Source organism: Lissotriton vulgaris, chromosome 6 (assembly GCF_964263255.1).
Source record: "Lissotriton vulgaris chromosome 6, aLisVul1.2, whole genome shotgun sequence".
In the NCBI taxonomy this organism is placed as follows: Eukaryota; Metazoa; Chordata; class Amphibia; order Caudata; family Salamandridae; genus Lissotriton; species Lissotriton vulgaris.
Window position 1 is genome coordinate 511,917,685 of NC_141694.1, and position 27,354 is coordinate 511,945,038.

The 27,354-nt window shown below is 45.5% G+C and overlaps 1 protein-coding gene across 3 annotated transcripts in view; it reads left to right on the plus strand.

Moving 5' to 3' along the window:
• SENP6 (SUMO specific peptidase 6) overlaps positions 1 to 27,354 on the plus strand; it is a 586,019-nt gene that overhangs the window by 120,623 nt on the left and 438,042 nt on the right. The window lies entirely within an intron of this gene.

The following is a 27,354-nucleotide window of genomic DNA, read 5'->3' on the forward strand; positions in this document are numbered from 1 at the left end:
CAAGCACACATATAGAATCAACTACCCATCCACTCTCACCAAAAAAGCCGCTAAACGCTTTAAACACAACTTCCTGAGGTCCCACCCTGAAACCCCCTTTGCCGACACCTACTTCTCACCGGTCAATGGAGCCCTGAACATTGATATCATCTTCCACACCTCACGAAGAGCTCAATGGAGAAAAGCGTTCCTCACCCTACTCACCGTCTCCACCACCAGGAAAACCGCTCATAGCCTAACTCTCTCTATCACACAATCCCAACTCTTCACTGGCAGAACCACCATTACTATCTACAATAACGGGATTGTCCTAATTCAATCCACAGACAAGAACTTGGAACTATTAGACAACCTGTTCCCCAAGTTCAAAGAGCACCTTTCCAAGCTTCGGACCTCCACCCATAACACCTCCAGCACTATCACTCATGACGTCACAGCCCCAACCCACAACCCCTCTAACCTAGCTCAGCATCAGAACGACACTCACCTCACCTCTACCCCTAGCACCCCAGTCAATCACCCACCTGCTGTTACCACCCCACATTCCTCAATCACAGTCACAAATCTCTCCCCCTCATACACTAGTCTCCCCTCTAACACCAACCCCTGGACCCCCACACATAACACTCCCATTCCTCTCTCCCCTGACATCACAACTTACACCCACAACCCCTCTAACCTAGATCAGCACCAGAACGACACACTTAACGACAAATCCCACCCTTTGTCCCCCCCCTCTCTCAGCCCCCACTACCACACGCTAACTAACCATGCAGAGCACACCACATCTAGTATTATAACTCCCCCTCCCCACGACATGACCATCTCCAACCCCATCTCCCCCCCCACTCTCAGCCCTCACTACCCTTCAGGCACCCCCATCACCACCATCATACACTCCACTTCCACCCCGCTCTCTCCGCCTGCCACGAATTCCCTCCTCTACGCCACCAACCTCCTCAGTACTTCATCCACTCCCATCGCCCCCTTATCCTCTCTCCCCCCTAACACCAACCCGTACGACGACACCACGGAGCCCTGCATGAACACCAAGCCACCCCCCCACCCGCACGATAAGTCCCAGGTCAGCCACTCACCCATGACTTCCACCCACAGCACTAACACTTATCCCACGCTGGACAAGATTATGTCCTCCCTCCTACAACTCAAAGAAGACATTCACACCATCAAAGAAGACATGCTCACCATCAAAGAGCTACTCACCACACCCCCTAGACTCACCTCACTCACCACCACCTCCCCTCTCAACTTGCTCTCCTCCCGTCCTGACGACGCTCCTAAGCTACGTCCCTCACACAGGACCGCGATCCATGCCCACAATCGCAACAACCGCACCCGCCGCTCTCACTGGACCACGATCCCTGCCCACAATCGCAACAACCGCCCCTGTCGCACATGCAACCCTCTTTCGGATCTCGACACTCTCTCCCTCCTCCGCTCCTACGACCCAGCTCCCCTAAACCACACAACCGCCTCGCACCTCCCCATTCCCACGATACACTCAAATCCCCGTAGACCCTCCACACTAAACAGAATCTCCGTCCCGAATAACCTTAGAAAAGTCCCCCTCTCTTTAGTACCCTCTACCTCCCCTGACACACCCCGTCTCAAATGCACTCTCCTAAACTGCAGATCGGCTTCTAGACACTCCTCCGCCATCGCTGATCTCATCCTAACATTGGACCTTGACCTAATCATCCTGACTGAAACCTGGCTAACCGAATCTTCCACACCTATAATGGACATTCTGGTTCCCCCCCCAACTACCACATCATTAGGCTTGACAGGTCTGGCAAGATAGGTGGCGGAATCGCATGCATATACAGGAACAGCCTTTGTTCTGAAAGTCTCTGCGCCTTCCCTGCCCTCTCCAACTTCCTACGAATACATCTGCCTCGATATCATCAGTGATGGCAAACCGATATGTTCTCTTCATGGCATTTACCACCCACCCAGAGACAACCTCATCTTCGCCCAACAAATCATGGACTTGATTTCAACCAACGCCGGACGACAGCTCACCCAAATATACCTTGGTGACTTCAACCTCCATTGGAACGATCTCAATGATGCGGTGGTAAATAGTCTTAAAAGCTTCCTCAGCGCCCTGGACCTCACACAATTATGCAACAGCCCGACCCATGAGAAAGTTTCTATCCTCGACCTTATCATCGCCAAAGAGGACGCTATTCAACTTGAGTCTATCCAACCCTGTGACTGGTCAGACCATCATATTGTCACATTCCACATCAATGAAAAAGTCAAACTCAACTCGGTTCAATCCTCCAGACCTAAAGTCTGGAAAAGAGACCTGAAAAAACTCAACCCATACTCCCTACCCCCGAACAGCCGCGACCTCCTACGGGCGCTACAGATGTCCAATCCCTGACTGACCACTATCTCCACGCCATGACCTCAATAATTAATGAGGCTGCTCCCATGCAGCTAAAAAGAGTCTCCGCTAAAATCTCCAATCCATGGTACGACGGGAGTCTCAATGAAGATAGACGAGCCATGCGAATGGCGGAGCGCACCTGGAGGGCAGCTCCCTCTGCACTGCACCTGAAAACCCTGAAGAAAAAGAGAAACGCCTACTTCAGGAAAATAAAGCGCTCAAAAGCAAACTTCTTCAGCCTCCGCTCGACCAAGCAAATAACCGCCCAAGAAAACTGTTTGAATTAATCAGAACACAAGCCAAGGAACAACCCCAACCTCTCAGTACCTTGTACGAAGCACCCTCCTGTGAAGACTTCACCGCCTTCTTTACCCAAAAAACTGACAACATAAAGAATGATCTCCGCACTGATGCAAGCCTCCACACCACACTCAACTGCATAACACCCACCAAACCTAAAAACAATGCAACATGGTCATCCTTTGAAACCTACTCCGAAGAAGAAATAGGCAAACTGCTCAGCACCTTGAAACCTTTCAATCACCTCACGGATCCCCTCCCTGCTAACGCTGTCAAAGACTTCACCCCACTGCTCCTTCCACTCTGGACTAAAATTATCAACAGCTCGCTCCAAGAAGGAACCATCCCTGACTCCCTCAAAGTTGGACAAGTCACACCTTTGCTAAAGAAACCTACTGCCGACCCTTCCGACCTAAACAACTATCGTCCCATTACCAATATTCCAACTCTCGCCAAACTATTGGAAAAATGCGCACAACTACAACTGACTAAACACATTGATCTGTTTGATCTCCTCAACCCTCATCAATCAGGCTTCCGAAGCAGGACACAGTACTGAAACTGCTATGACTCACATAATTGACGACGCCCTTCAAATCCTAGATCAAGGTGATACCTGCCTCCTCATCCTTCTTGATCTCTCTTCAGCATTCGACACTGTTAAACATGAGAAGTTACTCGATCTTTTGAACACAAGAATGGGTCTATCTGTGACTGTTCTCAAGTGGTTCACCTCCTTTTTACACAACAGGTCGCAGAAATTCAAGAGTAACAACCTGATGTCCTCTCCAATACCTGTTTCGTTAGGCGTCCCCCAAGGATCCTCCCTATCACCAACTTTGTTCAACCTAGTTATGGAACCTCTCACCACCTTGCTACAAGCATCCAATGCACTTTTTCACATGTACGCAGATGACACCCAACTATATCTCAAATTACATTCCCCCAATGACATCTTACTCCTGAACTCAACAATCAGAAGCACCCAATCCTGGCTTGCTGATAATCATCTCAAACTCAATGCTCTGAAAACAGAATTCCTGCTGATCTCACCTCTCGCGAAGATCTCTACCACTCAAACCTGGCTTAAACTGTTAACTGCACTCAATGTCCAACCCACCATAGTGGATTCAGCGAAATCCCTAGGCATAACTCTCGACTCCAATCTCAACATGCAGCATCATATCAGCAAGGCTACTAAGGGAGCGAACTTCCAAATCAATACCCTGAGGAAACTTAAACCCTTCCTACCAGCATAAGACTTCCAAACTGCAGTACAAGCATTAGTAATCCCGCAAATTGAATACGGCAGCACCGCCCTCTGCGGTCTCCCGTTAACCACTACTGCACCCCTAAGAGCTTCTCTAAACGCTGCAGCGAGACTCATCACTGGATCAAAAAAACACTCGCATATCTCCCCTGACTTGAAATCACTGAACTGGCTGCCTTTTGAAGCCAGAATACATCTGAAAATCGCCTGCATGACACACACGGCTTTACACCTGACCTCTCCCGGATACCTCACTCAGAAGCTGTCAATCTCTGGCAGCTCTAGAAACACTAGAGGAACAAACAATCTTCTGCTAAAACCTCGAAGATTCCGGAAGGAAAAAACGTATAAACGCTCTTTCTCAGGAATGGCACCCAGGATCTGGAACTCACTCCCTCCTGAAACCAGGCTCATCTATTCCATCACACTTTTTAAGAAAGAAGTAAAAGCTATTCTCATGGCTAAATACACTTGACCTATTAGCATGGATCTGTAAAGACTCTACACCGATCTGTATTATTCTGCTCGAACTCTACGACTATGTGTTTCACCTGTATTATTGACGTTACTGACTATCTATGCACACATTTATCTGTAATATTTACACTATTGATGTACCTGTTCTACTTTGCTTCCTCATGTACCTACCCATCCCACTTATTATGTTTAATTTCACTCTCTTGTTTGGTATTCCCGGCTCTGTAAAGCGCTCTGATATCTGCAAAGATCTTGTTCGTGCTATATAAAACTTTCTAAATAAATAAATAAATAAAAGGTTACCAGCACCGGCATGGAACCTCAATATAGTACTGACAGAACTCATGAAAGCACCTTTTGAACCGATGCATAAAGCCTCACTACAGATGCTAACGTTAAAAACAGCATTCCTAGTGGCAATCACCTCGCTACGCAGAGTAAGCGAGCTGCAGGTGTTAACACTACAGGAACCCTACATACAAATTCACAACGACAGGGTGGTGATGAGAACGGACCCACACTTTATGCCAAAGGTGGCGTCAAAGTTCCACATCAACCAGACGATTCAAATACCAAGTTTCTTTCAGAAACCAACAACAAAAGCAGAAAGGGCACTGCACACTCTGGATGCGAGACGTGCAGTCATGCATTACATAGAGAGAACTAAAGATCACAGAAAAACCAAACAGTTTTTTGTCTCCTTTGCTGAAAGTTTCATGGGGAAAGCTGTTACTAAAGGAACAATTGCACGATGGATCGCGCAAACTATACAATTCTGCCACAAACAAGCTGGACAAGAACTAGTAGAGGGGCGAGGGCCCATTCGACAAGAAAGAAGGGAGCTACAATAGCCTTCTTGGCAAACACTCCCATTCAGGACATATGCCTGGCGGCAACATGGGCTTCTGTGCACACGTTCACAAAACACTACTGTGTGGACATACAAATGAACAAGGAAGCACAAGTGGGACAGAAAGTGCTTCAGCACATATTCAAGAACACAAGCTCATCTTCCACCCAGCCGCCACAATAACAACAAACCGCTACGAAGTCTATGCACAGCATAGTGAATCCAGAAAGATTCACGCTGCAAAACAAATAGTTTCTTACCTGTCGGTGTAGTTTTGCAGCTTGAAGATCTTTCTGGATTCACTAGCGAACCCACCCACCTCCGCCAGAAAAATGAGGCTGGAGAAAAGAGGTGGTAAACAAAAAAAAATGTACAGTTAAGACTTCATGGAACTTCAAGGAAGACAGCGCTAAAAGAGAAAAGATAAAAACATTGCCATACGATTCGGAAAAAGAATACAAACGGAAAAGAAAAAAGAATCCGAAGATGGCGCCCAAGGGTGGGAGCTTCCGCAGGAAGCATGCCAACGTCACAGGACAGACACCAAAAGGTGGGACGTCGACGCCCACCAGGGCTACAAAAAAAAAAAAAAAAAGAAAAGACTAAGATTCCGGACCCAACCACTAGACCGCGGAGTAATGCACAGCATAGTGAATCCAGAAAGATCTTCAAGCTGCAAAACTACACCGACAGGTAAGAAACTATTTGTTTCTACTTTTCAGGTACAGATGGTGCTCCAGGCCTTGGATATTACGCGGATTATGAGCTCCTCGGCAGAGCCACCCTACTATCCGGCCATCTTGCTGCTCGGCCACTCCCCCCTTGTTTGCCTTCTTTATTGTGATCCTTTCTTTTTAAATCTGGTTTGTGTGCCAGAGCTTTTATTGTGAGCAAAAAAAAAAACGAGAGGGTCTTTGGAGAACTTTTTTCATGTAGTGTGATTCACATTTTGGGTCAACCCTCATGAGTACTTCCTCTAATCTTCCTGCAGCCCTTTCATTGGTGCATATGGAGTATGAGTCCGCCTGTATAATGCTTTTATTGCAGTGCATTGCAGTGCATGAATATTGAAGAGTCTTTTGACCGCAGTGAAATCCCGTTTACATCATTTTAGCTCGCAGCAGGACAAGGAATTGGCTTAACTCGCCACTCTCCTAATTGTCCCACCTGGCTGCTATCTTTGTGAGAGGTTTGCTTAATTTGGATGTTACAACTTTATTTTTATTTCATTTTGAAAGTTTTATATAGCGCGAACAAGATCTTTGCAGATATCAGAGCGCTTTACAAAGCCGGGACTACCAACAAGAGAGTGAATAGCAGGTCATTAGGTATAGCAAAATTAAACTTAATAAGTGAGATGGGTAGGTACGTGAGGGAGCAAAGTAGAACAGGTACATCAATAATGCAAGTATTACAGATAAATGTGCGCATAGTTAGACAGGTAAGTCAATAATACAGGTGAAACACATAGTCGTAGAGTTCGAGCAGAATAATACAGATCGGTGTAGAGTCTTTACAGATCCACGTTAATAGGTCAAGTGTATTTGGCCATGAGAATAGCTTTTACTTCTTTTTTAAAAAGTGTGATGGAGGAGACGGCTCACCTTCCAAAAGCAGCAGGTTAAAGCCGATGACTTGGAAGCAGGGGCCGCTGTGAAGAAGGCTGGGAGCAGCAGACCTGGCCCGTTAGCTATGATTAGAGAAAGCGCTGTTCCTCTGTCATGGCTGCCATGTCTAAACACACTGGGGTAACAGCTGACCCATTCTCAATTCCTGCCCTTCCAGCTGGGCTTGGGAAGTCGGTCTGTGTCAGGAGGAGTCTGCTATGTCTACAGTGTGTTTAATGTTAGTTTACATGCCTTGTATTACGCTTTTAGCACATTGCATGTTGAAAGTAGTAGAATGATGAGATCTCCTTTTCTGCTGTTTGTATTCGGATAAATGTAGTTTTAGGTTGATCACTTGAGTGCATTTGTTAGCACGGTAAAACCACCACTTTGTCAAAGTTTATTTTCAGTGTTTTTTTAATTTTTTTTATTTGAAAACCTTTATTTAACATTTGCCATCAAATACAGACAAGGGCCTACAACCCCCAGGGCTGGCCGCTAAGCATTTTAGTACGTTATTACCAGCGAACTTCAAACCCGCCTCCCTGGGGAGCATAGGTTCTCCATTCACAAAGCGCATCGGTTGCAAAGGTAGTTCAATTTAGACACAGGATAGGAGGTTTTCATTTTAAAATAATAAGTAGAAAGAGTCAGGTGTCGCCCAGTGTCTCGGATCACAAAGGGGGGGCGAGCAAAGAAACAACATGTCCAAAATAAACTCGCTATAAAATAAGTCAACGGAGTTAAGACATACGACATCTGGATAAACTAGCACATTATTATTCGTCTACTCCATCATTATTGTCCGCCCCAGAGCACCAAAACCTCAGAAAAGTCAAGGTACAGATATAGAAACAAGGATGTAAGAAAGCCGAACCCACTACACTAACCCGGAAAAGGAAAAAGAGGAAAGGACAAGTGAAGAGAAGGAAGAAAAGAGGCCATAGAACAAAAATAAAAACGAACACCCATCCCCACCCCCCCCCCCCCCACCCCCCCCCACCCTGCACCCCTGCTGATGACTACGGCCACCCCCCTCGCAGCGTGCCTGTCGCCCAGTAATCAGAACCCGAAATATAGAAGAAGGGAAAGAAAGAAAAGGCAAAGAACCCCACTCGGTGAGGCAAATCGGAGGAGGGCATATTTCTACAGACTCCTGGTCTCCTTCCCTCGTCGTAGCCAGCCCCACCCCGGACTCCGTTAGGTCAAGAAAACAATCCCGTTACACCTAGTGCCACAATGAGAGACCCAGATAACATTCTCAACCCTGGCCCCGTCTATCAAATTCACTAAAGTCGTCGATTAAAGAAAGCCCTTTCCACAAATTACTGCAAGAGTCTACAGAACAGGAGTAAACAGGTGAGAAAAGAACAGCAGTTCTCAATGTAGATGGTTAGTGCCAATGTTGCCCCTCCCTGTCTCCGAGGCCAAGCTTTACCCCATCCGCCACCTTGAAAGACCGACAGGGTAGGGGAGTCGACACGGTCCGAAACAACAAAGGATAAAAAGTAGAAAGTTCCAGAATGGGGACGACATGTAAATGTTCCAAGGGATACTCAATCGGGGGTTCCAATGGCTCCATTGGGTGATCGGGCACAGACAAGTCAGGTAGATCCAATACAATAGGGGCGAACCCTGCTTCCAGCGCCGGGTCAAAATACGTCTCCGAAACATCTATTGAAATGCAGGCTGGCTGCCGGGGCGCGGGTGTCGAGTCAGGATCCGCTCTCAGGCCTGTGAGGCCAACCGTCGCAGACAACAAACTGCAAGTCTGGATTTCAATGGTCCCCTTAAGTGCCATGAGTGCCTCCAGCACCGTTCGCAGTGAAGGGCCAGTTCGAGCCTGCTCCACTAGATGCCTTTCTTCCTCCAACATGGTGGTCCCCACGGAGAGGCGCCTTCTCCGGGGCAAAATTAGGCGGAGCAGGAGTAAGCCATGAGGGACCGACGGTTAGCAAGCAGTAATACGCAGCGAGGCACCGACCCGGGGGGATCGACGATGTGAATGCCGAACCCCCGGTCAGGGACCCCCGCGACACAGCACCGTGCGTCACTCGTCACCTCACCTACTGTAGGGAGCCAGGCAGCTGGTGGTAGCAGACCAATCAAAAAGTCCGAGTGTTCCAGAGAGCGGACCCGACCACATTCAGCAGTCCGTTGTTATTCAACTCGGACCCTGCAGAGCCCGCACTCGAGACCCCGGCGTCCCTGCTGGGTTAGGCCTCAAGCGACCATCGACGTAACTCCGCTCCACAACGGCGGAGAAACTCCGGGATTGCACCACTGGAGAGCAGGTCGGATCACACACACGGATCCGGTGCAGGTAACCAGGATAATCAACAGGATAATAGATCGAAGGACGGAGGTCAGCGGAGCCGGGAGACTATGCGGCCATCTTGGTTGGTGTCTTAGCTCCTCCTTCTATTTTTCAGTATTGAATCGTTCTCTGTCCTCTTGAAGTCGCTATAGGTAGAACACTGTAACTAACCCATACCAATGGATTCGCTTTTGGCACTGGTATGCATTTTAGTGTTAGTGTTTCAGTACCTGCGATGATGGTAAAACATTGCAAAGTACTGAAGTCTACAGTTCTTCCCAATTGTGTAAGCTTCCCCATGTTATCCTCTTTTGTGTGCCAGTCTCGATTATATAGTATAGAGCACATCAAGCTCGTTCTCAGTCAACCTGTGGCCTGTCTGCTGCCATTACCAGATCTTCTGCAGCCTTTGATTCTTTTGGTTTTCTTTTGAGGTTAAGTTATTTTCCAATGGGAGCCTCTGTTTCTACCGTGCCATCTGACATACTCCCGAAATTGTGCAGTTCTATAAGGTTTCGTGTAATATAATTTCTAGTAAAACTATTTTGCGCTTTATATTACATTTAATAGGAGAACACACTTGAACATTTATGAAGTTATCCTGTTTCCGTACTACACTTGGATTTTTAGTACATCATCCCTTAAGAGTAGAAAGGTTTTTCGTAATCCTGGCCCGTAAACAAATAATCTCCAAATAAGCAGAGTTCCCCAAAAACAAAAAGACATCTAGGCACAACTATCAAACAATAAACATATCCTAATACCGATCTCTTTTAATTAATTAAAGCCACACAATCCATTATGTTTATATAAATTCATCTTAATTACAACAGATTTACATAATTAACACATTAAATCAAATTTACTTCACTATTTGAACGAAACAGCTAACCAAACAGACCACTCATTCATAATCATAGTCTAAATTCATTACACGAACTTGGTAGAGGGAGTTCTAATGAATGTGGAGCATTCTTTTAATTTCAGTGTCTTTTCCGTTTTAAAGTATAAATCCTTGGCCTCCTCGTTTGATGCCATATCCGTTATCTTGAATCATTGATGGGGCAATCATCCACTGCCTGCCTTCGGGCTTCTGTGTGTACCCTGCTTTCCTCGTGCCTGCCCTTCTCTGTACTGTACATCAGTAAACTAATTAAACCTCTCCTTACAAACCATACACTCGTTTTCTGAGTAATCAGCCCTCCAATATCTAACCCTTTCTAGCCTGTCTACTCACCGCAAGCTCACAAATCACAAGTTCTTTTCTCTGTTATATCTCCTTGCAAGCTCACAAAAGATAACCTCCTCTACCTTATGTACTAAACCTATTCCTCCACTTGCATGAAATGAATGTAATAATCATACCTACCTCATAGTAACCATGCGCGACTAGAAACTAGAGGAAATGATTCAGTCCCCCTAAGGCACAAGCTTAACCCAAGAGCCTACAAAGTAATAGAATAACTAAAAACCACTGGATTAAAACACTTGCGTTGGGTTACGGAGTAGTCTGCTACCCGCCATTAAGCACTTTTGCACCTTGTCATGGTATATGATTGCTGTTACAACACAATAGAGTGTGCATCTAGAAACCTGTCCTTTGCCATTTCTGAGGCTCCTGGAGAGAGAACCATGCAGGCCTACTATCTGGCGTGAATGACATGAACACACTTTTTTGTGTACTGTCTACGTAAATAGAATTCCTGCTATACGGAGATCTCATGTTGCCACACACCAGGCCTTTAACTGTTGGTTTCATGAACAGTTAGAATCCTCTACGTACTGTAAATTAGACTCGGCCATTTATAATTGGCCTCTGATTTGCTGAAGTTGACTGCCTAAATAACAGCAGAGCCTTCCTTTACTTCATTGCCTCCTTCAAGGATTAAGTTTTCCATTGCAACAGTGAGTTTTCTTTTAAGGATTTCTATGTTCATCCCGTCGTCTGTTAGTAAATCTTTCATGTGTAGGAAGTTATGTTTTTCATGCAATTGCTGTTTTTTGTACTTGAGTAGTTTGCCATTACCCATGCAGAACCATTGTATTGGCATTAATTTTTTAGTGAGCAGCATTTTGCTACGACCAAATAAGTCCGGTGCCTAGCCCAGTAAGAAAGTGGATTAACAAAAAGAAAGTGGCCGTCTGTCCCTCTATCTTCCTTACCTCTTCGTGCTACTAAAGCAAAATCCTTGAGCACTGAGTACATGATACAGTGGTACCAGAGTCACTATCAAAAAGTAAATAAATGATTTACGATCCTTGTTGGTACAAAGAGCCTAGTTTTTGCAATGAATAATTAACATAAGTGCAAAAAAACTTCACTCAGCAGTCCGCTTCTGACGGGATTGGTCCAGCAAGCCTCCTCGCCATCAAATTGCATTGAAATTGTTCATTAGATAAATTCTAAGATGTCCTGTGTATGTCCCTCGTTTTGAAGTGGCTTAGGGAACCACAGCTACCGGTGGTGAGCGTAGAAGTGTGACCTACTCGCTTTCAACCTCTGCGTTTCAGTGACGAGCCCACTCCACAGTCTATCCCATTGGCTCCAGCAACTGGCAGAAGACCAGTGACATTAAAACTGAGGGGTGTAGGGGGTTACCATACTTATGGTTGAGCATAAGTGTTTAATTACATACATGGTTGAGCAGCTGCACCATTGTTTTTTAATTAGCTTTATTTCACTAACAAAAATAAACAACAATGGTGCTTTTTTTAAACGCAAGCTAACAAAAATCTCACTTTTTTTTCTTTTCTGATTTCAAGTATTTTATTAATTTTTAAACAAGTACATTCGCATTTCCGTTACCAGGTTCCAGCCAAACGTGGTTCGTGTTGCAGTAATTACAGGTACTTTGGTATACGTGTTTAGCTGAGCCCCTCTTTGTTGACTTGCTGGAAAATTAGGAACAGGATGGTAGAAAGTGAGAAGATAGGAAAGAAAGGGTGTAGATAGGATACAAGAAGTGTTCTATAGCAATGAGCCTAGTCTGGGTTTGCAATGCGAGACCTATCACATTGCGAATGCTGAGAGCAAAGCTTGTTATGGGAATTAAAATGAGAAATATTTTATGACCTTTTCAACGAAGGAGCCAAAGTGAGTGATTCTTTTAAAAAATATATTTATTTCTACTTCTGGAAAGTTTTGTGCAGGCTCGCCAAACGGCACCAAAAGTATTAAAGAAACAAAAAAATGCCTTTCCAATGCAAAATCAGACCTAACCGTCACTACACTCCCACTATCCCCCGCCAGTATAACATATATGTACGTCGTGTATTTATATTTGCATGTGTGAGCACTCGACCTCGGAAGAAACCGATGGTTTATTAGCCAGGAAAGCGAGCTTCAGTGTTCGTTTAAATGTCCTCATCCGACGCGTTTCGAGGCGCCAGCCTCTTAATCATGGATTCTTCTTCCACATTTAGCAGATGGCTCTGATTGAAGCTTGCTCATTTAAATACCCCCAGTGGGCCTCTCGTATTGCGTTGTTTCTTTGTTGCAGGCTGGGACTTATGGGTCCAGTCGGAGTAAATTTTTGACCTCCAGTAGGCTCTGCTTCGTGTGGATTTATTAAAATCATTTATTGCCCTCCAGTGGGCTACGATACTGAGCGCGCTCATTTTTCCGCTTCTGAGGTGCTGTAAAAAGAGTTTGCAGGAAAAAGAGGGAAAGGCTGGGTCCTGTCTCTGACCGGCTTGGACCACTCTTTATGGAAGAAACAAAACAAAGTGCCGGACAGTCTGGATAAATGAAAACAAATACACACCTAGTATAATTAATTGCTAGGCTGACAAACCATTTGTGATTAATCACTTATGTTTTATGAAAAAGTTTTTTTGAAAGGATTTTTTGGCATCAAGGGATACACACCACATTTACAGAAGTTCACAAGAACATTGAAAGAACCAAATACAATACATTCAATAACAATATATACATATAACGAATATTATTACAAAAAAACAACTGTGCAATGCCTCAAATAATTACGTTTGACTGAGGCACCAATCCTGGATGAAAAATGAACAAGTGGACAAGCAAAATGAAACACTAGCCTACTTGTTTCCACCACCACTAGATACATATGACAATTTAACATATGGTGCAAAAGAATAGGAACACACAAAACTAAGCAGAAGTGTAGAATTTGTGTAAATTATATTCCTATTATGCCCTGGTATTTCAGTATCTGGGTGGAGCAGGACGCCGACGCGTTTCGAACCCGTTAACTAGGTTGAGGGTTCTCCTCAGGACAAGGATTGGGGGGTCGTTGTTGCTGTGGATTTAAAAAAATATATATGGTATCAATGGAATGCTGACTAACACCTCACTGAAACTGAAACATTGCACGGAAACATGCGAGTACCTTATGCTTGGAATGTCAGGAAACTCCCTGTGGGAGAGATGGTATAAACCTAGTTAGTCTCTGTTACTTTTTAAACAATGTGGGCCTCCATATGATCAGTGGAAGGTTCGAGGGCACGTTCCTTTGATATTTGGAACACTGAAGAGTGTATGGGGTGCCGATGCGCGGAAAATCAATAGTTCTGAAGGTATGCCTGGGAAAAGTGAATAACACTACACATCACAATCCCAACTTCTAGCGCCCTACTTTGCTTTTACACTGGGAGTTTATATCAACCACAAGGGTGAAATAGAATCCTACCTCGTTCGGCAGAGATTCGTGATTATGCACGAACTCGAGCGGCGGCCGCCGCGGCAGTTCGGCAACTGTGGGATAAAAGCAGAGCGGTAATTAGAAAAGGACCGGGAAAACGTTCATTCGCTCTTTTCAAACATTTTTAAGAGAGGACTTACGTTTTAGTCGATTCAATCTAGCAGGACATTGGACACACAAGCGGCGAGAAACTGACAACGCGAGTGAGTAAGGGGCGTGTCCGAGTCATTTTAACGCGTGATGCGTTAGCAGCGGTATGATGGGACATGTAGTCCGCTGGTGTCAACGCGCCCACAGCAACAATTAGGAAACTCTGTGATAAGGGTTTTTTGAAAGGAAAGGGGGCGACTAGAGAGGTGTGTGTGGATATCTCGTAGTGATGCCATGTACTATTGGCGATCTGGTGCATATATGATCATGTTGACGGAGGGAGGCAGCACGAGACAACCCAGATATGACGGGTGCTAAGTACATAAGGTAGTGAGGATGTTCTTTTTATAAGACACATGAGCGGCACGCGGCAGAAGCAGACAATCGCTGCAGGCAGGCTATCTAAAGATTGCTCAGTTCATTAAGATCATTCAGTCCCACCACAGCGGTGTTGAACCTCATTTTTTACGAAAGGAACACTCCTCTAATGATCTGAAATGGACAATCCTAGCGAACATCAAGAACACCCCGGGAGCCGGCGGGGACCCAGATGCTCGCCTTGCTCAAAAAGAGGCCTACCTCATCTTGAGGTTCAACACCGCTGTGGTGGGACTGAATGATCTTCATGAACTGAGCAATCTTTAGATAGCCTGCCTGCAGCGATTGTCTGCTTCTGCCGCGTGCCGCTCATGTGTCTTATAAAAAGAACATCCTCACTACCTTATGTACTTAGCACCCGTCATATCTGGGTTGTCTCGTGCTGCCTCCCTCCGTCAACATGATCATATATGCACCAGATCGCCAATAGTACATGGCATCACTACGAGATATCCACACACACCTCTCTAGTCGCCCCCTTTCCTTTCAAAAAACCCTTATCACAGAGTTTCCTAATTGTTGCTGTGGGCGCGTTGACACCAGCGGACTACATGTCCCATCATACCGCTGCTAACGCATCACGCGTTAAAATGACTCGGACACGCCCCTTACTCACTCGCGTTGTCAGTTTCTCGCCGCTTGTGTGTCCGATGTCCTGCTAGATTGAATCGACTAAAACGTAAGTCCTCTCTTAAAAATGTTTGAAAAGAGCGAATGAACGTTTTCCCGGTCCTTTTCTAATTACCGCTCTGCTTTTATCCCACAGTTGCCGAACTGCCGCGGCGGCCGCCGCTCGAGTTCGTGCATAATCACGAATCTCTGCCGAACGAGGTAGGATTCTATTTCACCCTTGTGGTTGATATAAACTACCAGTGTAAAAGCAAAGTAGGGCGCTAGAAGTTGGGATTGTGATGTGTAGTGTTATTCACTTTTCCCAGGCATACCTTCAGAACTATTGATTTTCCGCGCATCGGCACCCCATACACTCTTCAGTGTTCCAAATAGCAAGGTACGTGCCCTCGAACCTTCCACTGATCATATGGAGGCCCACATTGTTTAAAAAGTAACAGAGACTAACTAGGTTTATACCATCTCTCCCACAGGGAGTTTCCTGACATTCCAAGCATAAGGTACTCGCATGTTTCCGTGCAATGTTTCAGTTTCAGTGAGGTGTTAGTCAGCATTCCATTGATACCATATATATTTTTTTAAATCCACAGCAACAACGACCCCCCAATCCTTGTCCTGAGGAGAACCCTCAACCTAGTTAACGGGTTCGAAACGCGTCGGCGTCCTGCTCCACCCAGATACTGAAATACCAGGGCATAATAGGAATATAATTTACACAAATTCTACACTTCTGCTTAGTTTTGTGTGTTCCTATTCTTTTGCACCATATGTTAAATTGTCATATGTATCTAGTGGTGGTGGAAACAAGTAGGCTAGTGTTTCATTTTGCTTGTCCACTTGTTCATTTTTCATCCAGGATTGGTGCCTCAGTCAAACGTAATTATTTGAGGCATTGCACAGTTGTTTTTTTGTAATAATATTCGTTATATGTATATATTGTTATTGAATGTATTGTATTTGGTTCTTTCAATGTTCTTGTGAACTTCTGTAAATGTGGTGTGTATCCCTTGATGCCAAAAAATCCTTTCAAAAAAACTTTTTCATAAAACATAAGTGATTAATCACAAATGGTTTGTCAGCCTAGCAATTAATTATACTAGGTGTGTATTTGTTTTCATTTATCCAGACTGTCCGGTAAAAAGAGTTTGGGCACAGTGCCACCCCTCAGCCTTCCATTCAGTTTTTGGGGAATGGTGTAGCTCCCCACGGCTGGGCTGCCGTGTAAACATTTTTTCTTCTAAGTGCCCGAAACCAAGGGTAACAATATGATTAAATGCGGCATTCACGAAGCGGAGCCCACTGAGGGTAACAAGGTACTCTGATTAGGACTACAAGTCCAAGCATGCATTGCACTATGATTGCTTTCGCAAGGCCCACTGGGGGTATTTAAATGGGGCATGCTACAAGTGAATTAATCAGAGACATCTGCTAAAGCCTATGCTAATCATCCATGACTAAGAGGCAGGAGCCTCGAAACACGTCGGAAAAGGAACAGTGACTGAAGGCTGATGCTTGTTTTCCTGTAATTAAATCGGAAGGTTTCCTCTGCCAGTCGTGTGCGCTCTCATTGCTTTAGGCACTTTGGTTTCATATTTATGTGTGTGTATCTATATATAGGATGTATATTCTATAGGTGTGTATATACATACATATACAAACACACACCGGGTTAGAGATAATACTGCTTTAAACAGTCAAGTAGAGGTATCATAAGGTAGAATATTGCGATATAACGTTAATCATGGTGTGATTGCAGTGATGTAAACTACTATTGTGTTTTTATCTAGGAACCTGAATCAATATTACCATTTTATGCCCTTGTACGGCTATAATCAATAATATCCCTATAATGGCATAATAATCAAATCCGTATTTTAGTAAATAGCCCTTGCAGTCCAAGGCACGGCAAAAGCTACTTCCTTAGATTCCTAGAAAGCACAACAAGTTCTTTCAACACACCAAACCTCCAGCAACCTGGGAAATCCCCGCTTGCTTTGTTTTGATTTGTAATAGAACTCCTGCGAGCACTGGAAGAACGGCCAGTTCTTATTGACATCTTTATTGACGTCTTATGTCCAAACCTTACGTCAAACTCAGCACCTTTCAGGTATAAATATACCAACGTTGCCTTAAGCAAACACACGGTGGTGGTTTTGGAGCAGAGCAGCTAATCTACTTGCCGAGAGCCCAGCAGACGCGAAAAGCCCACGGACGCTGCCCCTCCTCTTTGACGCGCTGAGAAAGACGCTGTCTTTTCTCCTGCCAAGAAAATCCAGCTCCGGCGTTTCCAGCCTACCCTTGCGGGTGACTGGGATATCGAGTCCTGAGAGAGAGATAACAGACCTCCTACATTCTATTCCCAAGGTACAGTGCTGACTAAACCCTTAGAGAGAATTCTTGAATCAGATTCTTGGCAAAACCAACTTAACTTAAACTGCTACTTACTTACTCCTTCCCACGTATTTGGCTTAGGTTAGGTACACCGGGGTAGGCATATTTTAGAAGCACCAGTTGAGCACGTTAGCCAATGTATATATGTATGTATATATTTTATCCATTTTAAAGTATCTTATGGCTAAGAAACCATATCCATGCTTTTACAGTTTTATTTCATAATACTCCTTTTACTGTACGTACTTTACTTTATATTAAGTATTGCAATTGCGGCAATTCATTTCTCTTGCATGAGAAGGAAGACTGCTCAATAAATAATACCTTTTATTGAAAACGCCCGTCTCTCTATTCTCTGCACTCTGGTGAAACTAAGAATGCACTTCTGACTGAGTGAAATAGCTGTCTATTGTTTTCACACGACTCTAGAGATTTACTCTTATTCTGAGGGAGCAAAGTTGTCGGAAGCTGAATCCCTTCTTGTCTGAGCCAGGGAAGCTGATCCCTTCCTATTCATTCAAGAAAGTTTCCAATGACCTCTGAGCTAGCTGGCGCAAACCTAAATTAAGTCTAACATAGTCAGTAGAGACCTGGAAGACCTCAGTCCTACGTCTACACTGCTGTTTATGTTATTCCAATGCGCAGAGCCTATTGGGAAAATAGGAACTACACTACACTACCATGATGATGCATCACGCAATTTAACTGACATTGCTAAGGAGTACTTGCTGTTTTTGAGAATTCCATGGAAGTTCAAATATTTACTCCGGATGTAGTCAGCTTAAATTTCAGCTTTTAAACAGACCTACGAGAAATAATTGGTGGATTGCAAACTCTTATTTCAATAGGGAGAATATTGGCTGTGAAACAGAATGGACAGTGACAGAGGTTGCTTGCGTTTCTTAAATGTGCTTAAGGAGGTGGTGGATTCAGTCTGATCGGATAAAATTATCATAGTTGTTTACAATGATGATTGATTGCCAATTAGTTTTAGGTATTATTATCGATCTTGACATATGTAAAACGTAATATTGAGTAAGAGTAATGAAGTCAAGAGATGTGGTCTTTAACTTGAGATGGAATGTTCTACCTTTGAGGAAACTTTATAAATGAGAATCTCCTTTACTTTAAAGTTGTTTACTCATTCTTTTTGGTTCATCATCATACATAGCTTTAAAACTATGCAATACTATTAACGCAATTTCATTTGAATGTTTACTAATACGATAGCCTGCAAAAGACAGACATTTATAAGTGTAAAAAAAGCCAATTATCCTTATTTTTCTGCAACAAGAAAAAGGTGAATAGTTTGTCTTTTGTGTGTTGACTGTACAGAACATGATTTTGAAGGTTGGGGAATACATAAACATAGTGGCCTGTGTAGGTGAAGATATATGGCTATGCAGCCTCCTGCCATCTAATGTTGGGCTCAGATGTGTTCAACTCTTTTTTCTAAGAACTTTTTGGAGTTGCGCGGTATAGTGAGCCTTCCTATTAGTGGATATGCGCCTGGGCGTAGACTCTATATTAGAGTGCGTTTTTTCGACTGTCTGAATCAGACGTGCTTCAGTGATCTCCGGATCTTTGCATCATGGCATTGTCTTCGACCTCATTTGGACCCCCTCTACTCGCCTGTATTGTTTATTTGTTGCATTTCCTCTCTTGTTTGGAATCGTCGTGTTATATCTGGTTCAACTTATGAGACTTCCTCAATGCCCCGCTCGGGTCATTGCACCTCTGGGGCCATTTTCATGCCAGATTGCTCCACAAAAACGCCCTATGAGTAATAGAAAGAACTTCATTTCGAAATTGCCCAGTTTTGCGCACAGTTTCCTTGGAAGGACCTACATAAGGTGTGCAATACCATGACAACACCACCTGCAAAGCTTGCCTCTCCTTTCACAGCAAGAAAACCGTCCTTAACGTTGAGATTGACATCTCATGTTCATATTAATGAAACACAGACAAAGCAATGACACTTCAGATCTCTTCATTGAACATGACATCGAAGGTGGACATCCAGCCAAGAACATCCGCTGAGGAGGCTGAAGTCAACAACTGTGAGGGCTCTGGCCCTGAAGCATAGGTCGATGAACCACCCCCTCCTTTGGGAAAAGGATTGGCAACGGCAGCTGTGAATACGACCTCCCTCCCTCCCCGGCATCAAACCAATTCCGAAAGATCCTCTTGAGGGAGTCCGGCGTCAAGCCCTGAAGCCAGACACAAGGCAACCGGTTCACCACTGCCTGAAGGCCATGGTCGGCACCAACAGCACTCTTTGGACCTGACTCTGAGTCAACCACTGGCACTGAAGTAAATACTGAAGCCATGCCAGTTGGCACTGACTTTAAAAAAGTTGTCCGATCCGAAGCAAACACCGATGTCAAACCGCTTCAGACCAAAGGTCCTCATAGCCTTAAGCACACAAGGCCTGCTCGTAGTCAAAACACTCGGCACATCAGGCCCCATCTTTCTACGGCTGAGAAGACCAGGAGCAGCACATCCTTCTGCAGCGACAGAAGGAACTAGATACTTGTAAAAGCAAATCCATATTCACCCAGAGATTAGTTGAATCCTTACTCAGCCCCTGCCAAACTCGAAGGACTCCTCCTCCAATGCGCAAGATAATTTTCGAGTATCCATAGACATCCCACAAAAAGCCTGTACCAAAGATTTGCAAGAGAGACAACAAGGCAACCAGTCGCTCTTTGTTGCTTTGACCTCCCACACATCCCTCTCTTCCAGTACCAGGCCTCCAAACTCTTCCTCTCCCACCTTTACCACCTCTTGATCCTCTGTCTCTCTCGCCTTAGGGGTCACCAGCCCTCTGAGCCCCATCCACAAGATTAACCTTGGAATTATTATGATAATCAACTCCCATGGGACACTGATACGCCCATCACCACCTTATGACACCACCTCCTACCACAAGGTGCTCCATACGTGTAAATGGAGAATGCCTTAGAGGTTAAAGATTTCCTAATGGAGATGCCATTTTCCACCCTGTGTTCCATGCAATACCTCCCCATGCTAAAAAGGGCATGCTTAAACCCGCTCTTAAAATATTCAAGGAGCCATTGAAAGCCCAGGTAATTACCCCCAGGGTAGACAAAGTTCATCCCCTTTGGACCCTGCAAATATCCGAGATCAATTACCACCAAACCCCTTAGTGGGTCACACGCCAGTAAGCGTGCAAACGGCCAGGGCACGATGGGCATGCCCTCACAAGTTTAGGTGAGCAAAAAGATCAACACGGGGCCAGTAGGCTCGTCTCTGCCGAGTTTCCCACTCACTGGCGTATCGCCAACTCGGTCAGTACGTCCTCCCGATATGAAAAGGCCAACTGGAATGAAATGGAAAAGCTTTTCCAACACCTCTCTGACGAGCACTGCAAACAAGGCTAGGGTCTCATTGCAAAGGGCAAGCTTATTTCCATTACCGCCATCTTCTGTGCCCTCGACGCTACCGACACTGCGGCTTGTGGATGCAATTCTAGTGTCCTTGCAGGCACGCATGGTTGTGCGTCTCTGGCTTAAAACTAGAATTTGCTCGACCTGCATTCCATTGGGGAGCATCTCTACGAACTGTAGGTTGACCAAATACTAACAAAAAATATAACGAGCATTGGCATAGCCAATAGGTCTCGCCTTTGGGGCCTTCTAAGTGTTTAGCCATGCAGCACATTACTACGCAGGAGCTGTTGGCTTGGTTTGTGTTTTAGCCATGTTGTATAGCAGCGTTGTTGAAAGTGAAGGGGAAAAAGAGCTATGGTGTGGTCAGCACAGTACACATTATATTATTTTTTTCTTTCTTTACTTTCAGCCATACCGCACAGCACTGCTGTACATAGCTAAACAAAACATTAAAAAAGTCAGTAGCTCTTGCAGAGGTGAGCTCTATTGGCTCTGCCAATGCTTGTTTAGTTATGGCGCATGGCGACCTGGATCCAATACGAGTCAGTAGCACCCTTGCTGACAGTAGGATTTTAGAAACAAAAAACATGCTATTTTGCAAGGGTGAAAAGGCAGCTCAACTGACACTAGTGTTTTGTTGGAAACCTATTGGTCAAAAGAGGCGTATTCCTTTTAATAAAATATTAAAGGTTTTTCTCATATAAATTACTCTGCAACGAAGGAAGATGTATGTATTTTCCTTAAAATATGTATCGATGTGTTATATCGGCATTGCCAGGCCCAGAAAGTGCTTTGAAGTGTCTTCCAGTCCCGTTTAGCTCTATGCAAAATAAATAAAGTAAATCATTTAATTTATTCCTGTAGCGGCTAGAAACCGCGAAGAGCACATCGGTCTCTATAAATCACTAAAACAATCCTTTGCTGCGCGCCAGTAGGTCAGAGCAAACTGACTAACAGATAAACTGTTGATGTGGAACCAGATTACTTGGGCTGTAATCCAGGCTGTGCCCCGTGTGATCCTGGGCAAATCGCTTTATCACCTTCGGCTTTAGCCCCCACGTCCGCAACACAAGGGAGAGAGTCAAAGCAGATTGCAACACTAGTATTAAGTGCTTTCTATATCTCCGGTGCATTGCCCAGGTTACGTTACCTTTAGGGACGGAGCCGGTGCCTGGTAGCTCTAGGCATGCGAGGAACCTCAGGGCCCATACAGTCCGGTCCCTGCTGCAAGCAGAGGAGTGAGTCACGCACAGGTAGCAGCAAGCCTTCCTCGCTCAATGCCCGGCTGAGTGGGGCTCAGGTCTCAGGCATCGGCCAGACCTCATCCCTCTGAAAGTGATTTAGCCTGACTCTATACAAATGGCTTTAAAAAAATTTCAAACACTCACGCGGAATCTCCTAATACGCCATTTAGGGTCGAGTTAACCCTTTGTAGTTTCCATCAATTGGAGCTACTCAGAGGATGGGGGTTCCGGAAATACCTTCCACTGAACCCTAAACAATCATCCGTGAGGTGCCACAGGGACGTGCCCTCGAGGCACCGCACTCAGAGTGTAAGCCGGGGTCTTTATCTAAGGCCGGTTGAGTGTAGATCAGCAGCCCTGTGAGAACACCAGACATCAGCCCACAAGCGCACCATCCCAGCACAAGGCCGTGCTGTTTGCTCGGGGTCTTCCTTGCAGCGCCATGCCTCTTCTGCAAACATATTACAGACGCGTTTGTTTTATTATATACATTATTTTTTGCCATCTGAAACCCAGCTAATCTCTGCACACTGCACTGCCAGAAAAGCACATCGACACAGTGCCAGCCACACACCTTCGTAAATATCTATTAAAATACAGAACGCAAATTAACATCAAAGGGTTTTGCGTGCATCTCATTAAAAGCATTAAGAAATTAAGCAATAGGAAATTAAACAAGCGCGGCCGCGACAGTGAAAGCGACCACGTTGTGTTAACTACTATGATGATCCACAACAAGAAGGGAAGAATACAGCTGCCACGCTGCGCGCCCCTGCTAGCTCCCGAGACCCAAATGCCATGGGAGGTAACATTTCAACAAAAGGTGAGACAAACACACTCCTTCGGCCATTTGCGTGCTTTCTTTTTTGAAAGACACACACAATGGCTAATGAAATATGTGGGAGTTAACTAAATCCCATGGAGAAGGCTGTGGGAAGTTTGGAGTGCTTACAAGAAGCCTCCCCATAGAGCAGCGCATGCACGCTGCGTTAGACTTGACTTAAAAAAGGACATCGACACTGCCAAAGCCATGGGAGCTTTGCAAACACCATCTGCCCGGGGTTTGTTCGAAGGACCCAATACTGCACCCTCTCCAAAACTACCTCTCCTAGGGCCTCCACCTCCTTTAGAGGCAATAATCTTGGTGGACTTCGCCCTGTGGTTACTTAAGAGGTGTATATAGGGGTGATAACAGCAATGGTAGAGGTATATATAGATGGCACTGCTAAGGTTCTTGCCCCCACCAAACAGTGACTCCTTTACCTTTCCCCTACCAAGGCAATGACTTCAGTATTTTGATGATTTCTCTCTATCCACGAAGATTTGCTTTGGGGAAGAAAAAAATCAGTCTCTGAAGTTTGCCGTTTTTAGTAATAACAGCTTAATATTACGTTGATATTTACTAAGTTAGCTCCTTTTCGAACATAGCTGTGTCTCCTCAACAGCTACTCTGGGTGTACCTTGCATTACTCTTGCCCCCTCAGCCTGCCCTTGTACCTGAATCAATTTGTATTCTTGAGAGAGGGCTCCTCTCAAAAGGAATGTGACTTCGGTTTGAGGGTGTAGGAAAGTGGGTTGCTGTTGCAGTAACCCCCCACTTTTTGCCAGATTTCTGATGCACTTTTCCTTGGTGTGATCTGGGTCCCTGACAATCTGGTTCGCAGGGCCTGTGTTCTTTCGCCAAAAACGAATCCAATTGGCATCTCTAGCCACAGGCCAGCCCCAGGTAAATGGTACCATAGGGACCCAGGGCACTGTGACCAGAGAAGGCCCCTAAGGGCTGCATCACTTCACGTGCCACCCTTCGAGGCCCTGTGCCCTGACACACACACACACACTGCCATGGCAGGCTGCGTGTCTTGGTGCAGAACAAAACAAAGCATCGACATGGCACACATCCCTGTATGTCATGCCCACAAAACACTGCCCTGGCATACATCAGTCACCCCTCTAGCTGGGTGCCCTATGCCAGTGGTGAGGGTACAGGTGCATGAGCCCTGTACCCCTACAGTACCCAGGTCCATTACTGGGCACTGTAAGTGCAGTGCTGCCATTAGGAGTATATGGTGCTGGGAGGTTGTCATCACAAACTCCACAGCAACATAATGGCTGCACTGAAGACTGAGCACATTAAACCCACACTGATGGCAGTGTGGGATTTAATGTAAAATGCACGACAGAGGGCATCTTAGAGATGCCCCCTGAAACTCGACCAACTCGCAGTGACCTTACTGAGAGGCTGCCTAGGCTGCCACCACCAGACATGTTTCTGGACCCCTGGGTCAAGAGCTTGCTGCTATCGAGGGCCTGAAACAATACACATCCTGGGGCGTGGTGCCAAGTGTCCTCCACCAGGATGGGCAGGGTTCACGAATTAGAAGCTTCAAAGGCATTCCTCCTTTTTGAGCCTCTCCAGACCACTTGCTGTACTCAGCAACTGGTCCCCACCGGTTCGACCCACCACTTGGGGCGGGAGACCGGCGGGAAAAACAAAGTGAGGAAGAGAGGTGTGCCCACCTCTGCCAACTCCACCCCTAGGGTGGGGGAGGTGAGGTGAAGCAAAACGTCGAGTCCCCGCCATCTTGAGGATGGGGGGACCCAGCCAACTAGGGGCATGCTCCTGCCCCCTCCCACTGGAGAGTGGCAAAATAGGGGGTGTACCCACCCCAGGGAAGGGACCCATTGTTCCCTGCCCTTACCTACCTGTAATGCCCCTAAATGTAGTATTTAGGGGCACCCTGAACCTTCCTTCCTCAGATCCAGATTCTGAAACTACAAAGAACAACAAGAAGAAAGAAGACCTGCTGTGCAGCTGCTAACAAGAGGACAACACCAACTGACTTGGCCCCAACCCTACAGGCCTGTCGACCCTCGAACCTGCTCCTGCTAAATCCCAGCGTCTCTTGTGGTCAGCAACCTCGAAAACCCCAGAGGACCTTACTGCCTTGCTCATCCAAAGACTGGGACTCCCACGAGCAGTGGTTCTGCTCAAACAGCAACAACCCCTGGTGCCAGCCAGGAACCGCGAATCCTGCACACTCTGCACCCGCCGAGCCGGCTTGTGCCTGAGTGAACAAAGACCACAAGTACGTCCATCTCGCGACTGCAACCATGAATCCAGCACCCAAGGACTCTCCTCGATGCTCCTGACGACGCCTGCAGCCTCACAACCAGGGACCCCTCCAACCGCGACCAGTAGAGGGTAAGATTTTCCGACACCAAAAGACACCCCGGCAACCCACGGCCCCCTGTGCCCAACTCCTGGGCGTCTACCCAACCTACAGCTTCCCAACTTACCTCTCAAAGTGGTGGTGGCACCTGAAGAATCTCCGTCCCCGAGGCTGCAGCCTTTGTTCATCTTGCAGCTTTCCCATTGAAACACATTGGGCGCCCGACGTCCCAAAAGCACCCGGCACCTAGCCGCACGATTGCCACTGGAAGTGCAGCACCTGTTCTATTCTACCTCCCCACTTGCCCTGAGCAAGTGACCAGGAGCCCTGCTCCCACAGCCCCATGGTCTGCCTGCTAGCAGCCACCAACCAAAGACCCCCTGCCCGCCATAGGCTAACCTTGGGCCTACTCTCTCTGCACCCGGCTGCCCCTGTTCTGCTGAGGGTGTACCTAACTGACCCTGGGAGACGCCTGAGTCTAACCCCAGAATCTAAACTCTGCCAGTCGAGTACTTACCCGAAAACCGATAACTTGCATTTTCTCCATAGGGTAACATTGGCTGGTTTTCACTTGGAAGCGTTTTGAAACTTTGAAATATTCACTAAAAATCATCCGATCAACGAAAACGAAATTACTCTCCTAATACCAGGAGAGATCCCAGTGCTGGATCTTTGTGCCCAGCACTGACCCTAAAAATTAATTACAACTGTGATTTTCCGATAACTTGATTTTCCTCCCTAGGATAACATTGCATGGTTTTTGTGTCGATTTTTGAAACATACAAATATTCCTTAAAAATTGCCTGTTTAACAAAAACGATTTCTTTCAACTGTTTACAGGAGATGCACCAGGGCTGAATCTAGGACCCAGCCCTGAGTAAGAAAAACATTCGCGAAGTAATTTAAATTGCATTTACTTAAAATTCCCATTGAGCTCAAGTGTTATTATTGTGTTAAGATTGTTTTGCATATTGCAACAACTATATCTATTGCATTGAAAAGTCTATTGCTAATTGAAAGTATTCAACTGTAGCACCTCATTCTGAGAAAGTATTTTTATACCTACTTGTGGTTCTAAAATAAAACAATATATTTTTATATACAAAACAATTGGCCTAGAGTTCAGTTCTTGAGTGTGTGAGACTATTTGCTGACTGAGTGTGTCCAACAGATGCTTTACACTGTCCTCTGATACTGCTTTACTGCTCGACCAAGCTACCGCTTTTGATAGTAAGGTCAGCCCTGACTTTAACCTCTATTATACCTCTGGGGTTGGTGGCCTCTATACACACCGTACCTTACTTTGGTCCAGTACATATAGAGCCACTTTCTCGCACTACTCTAGCACGCTCATAACATCTTCTGCAGGGGCGTAAACCGGCACTAAGACGACTTGGTGGTGTTTGTCTGATGTAAGGTTATATCTAGCTTTAACCTCTGGGGGCTGTGGACTCTGTACACACTGTACCTTACTTTGGAATAGTATATACAGAGCCACTTTCTTACAGAGGGTTACTCTGAAGGATCAATAGATGCAATTTTATTTTATCCGATCATACTTCTCCTGTAATGTATTTGTGTGATCTGTTGTTGTATACTTGTCCCCGAAAGTAAAACCAAATGGGGAAAAAACGGGTTATCTGTCTGTCTCCTTGCTTCCATTGATCTATGTATGCAAAAACTCAGCAGGCTCAAGAGATCAATAGATATGATGCAAATGCTAGGAGAGGTTGCCACTGCCTTGAGTCAACTGCAACAACAGCAAAGTGATGGATGTCATGCTTGAATTAATTCAGCCCCGGCAATAATTTGAGCCACATCCCTGTCCATTATTTGTTACCACTGTGCCACTCTGGATAGAATCTGGGCATATGCAAATCAGTCTTGATCCTGCTCAAGTAGGGGAGCGACTCTACGTAGAGTCATTTTCATCTGTCCAGTCTTGAACCATTCTTTGTGGGATTAAAGTTGAAAATGCTGATCTATGGGGTGATGGGATGGAAGGACGAGCGGTGGGCGATTAAGGGGAGCCTAGCATTAAAGAAGTTGACATGGATACCCATTA